Here is a 1,721-nt window from a genome sequence, read left to right as displayed (position 1 = left end):
GTATAGAAAAATATATGTACATACTTCTTCCTGTGATCCTTATTCTTTGTGTGGATTTGAGTTGTCATTTGGGTCATTTCCTTTTAGAATGAACAACTTTCTTTTATGTTTCTTAAAAAGACTGGTGTGTTGGCAATAAAGTCTCTATCTTGTTTATTTGGATTTTTTTCTTGTACTTTGATTTTTTAAAGTTTAAGAACACCAGTACAATATTGTTTTTTTTTTAGAATTGCTTTCAGTTTATAGAAAAAAATGAATACAAACTACATGTAATTTCTTTTCTCCCTGCCCTAAATTTTTTAATTATTAGCATCTTGCTTTGATGTAATACATGTGTTACAATTCATGAACAAATATTCATTTATATATTAACAAAGATCCAGGAGCTACTGATTTTATATAATATAAAAGTGTGATATCATACAGCTTTATAGATTTTGCCAAATATATAATGTGGTGTATCCACCATTATAGTAGCATATAAATAGACCTACTAATTCCTGTACCCTTCCCCTCACCTTAGCAACCACTAATTGTTTTGCTATCTTCATGTTTTTTCCCCTTCCAGCACGTTATATTATTAAAATCATATAGTATGTGCTCTTTTAAGACTGTCTGCTTTTACTTAACATGCACTTAAATTTCCTCCATTTCTACGTGGCTTGATAGTTCATTTTTTAAAAAAAATATTCATACTTTTTTAAAGCAGTGCATTATGAACATATGTAAATGTGAAATCCCTGTAGTTTATATTCATATATGTACTTAGAAAGTTTGGTCAGATTCATTCCACCATTCCTCATCCCTTTCCATAAATCCCTATCCTCTACTCCAATGATCACTCTTCTACTGCTGAATAATATTCCATTAAACTGGAGTAGACTCAGACATCTATTTACCTATTGGAGGACATCCTGGTGGCATCCAAATTATGGCAATTATAAATAAAGTTGCTATAAATATTTGTATGCAGATTTTTATATGAATGTTTTCAACTCATTTGGGTGAATACTTTAGGAGCATAATTGCTGAATAGTATGGCAAGACTATTGAGCTTTGTGAAAAAGGTGTTTTCAAAGCGGCTATACTATTTTTCAGTTCTACTAGCAATAAATGAGAATCCCTCACACTCTTGTCAGCATTTGTTTTCATCCATGTTTTGAGTCTTAGTCTTTACAATGGATGAGCAGTAGCATCTCATTGTTTTAATTTGTAATTCCTTAATTAAATTTAACATTGAACATTTTTCATATGTTTGTTTGTCTTTATGTTTTCTTTGGTGAGATCTCAGTTCAGATCTTTTGCTCTTTTAATTTGGTTGTTTGTTTTCTTATTGTTGAGTTTAAGAGTTCTTTATATATTTTAGATACAAGTCCTTTATCAGATAAATCTCTTGCAAACATTTTCCTCCAGTTTGAGCTTGTCTTCTCATTCTTTTAACAATGTCTGAGATAGCGCAAGAAAAAATTTTAATTTGAAACAAAGTACAACAGTTTTTATTTCATAAATTATGCTTTGATATTATATCTACAAAGTCAATGCCAAACATAAGGCCCCCTAGATTTTATTTTATTTTGATATTCTAGAAAGTTTTATAGTTTCATATTTTATATATATTTAAGTGTACCATTCATTTTGAGTTAATATTTGTGATAGGTATAAGTTTAGAGCCTAGATTCTTTTTTAAAAGACATGTGCACATTTAATTTCCAGGCTCTATC

The sequence above is a fragment of the Ictidomys tridecemlineatus genome, chromosome 5 (assembly GCF_052094955.1).
Source record: "Ictidomys tridecemlineatus isolate mIctTri1 chromosome 5, mIctTri1.hap1, whole genome shotgun sequence".
NCBI classification, from domain to species: Eukaryota; Metazoa; Chordata; class Mammalia; order Rodentia; family Sciuridae; genus Ictidomys; species Ictidomys tridecemlineatus.
The sequence above is the reverse complement of the archived record's forward strand: the minus strand, read 5'-3'. Positions refer to the sequence as shown.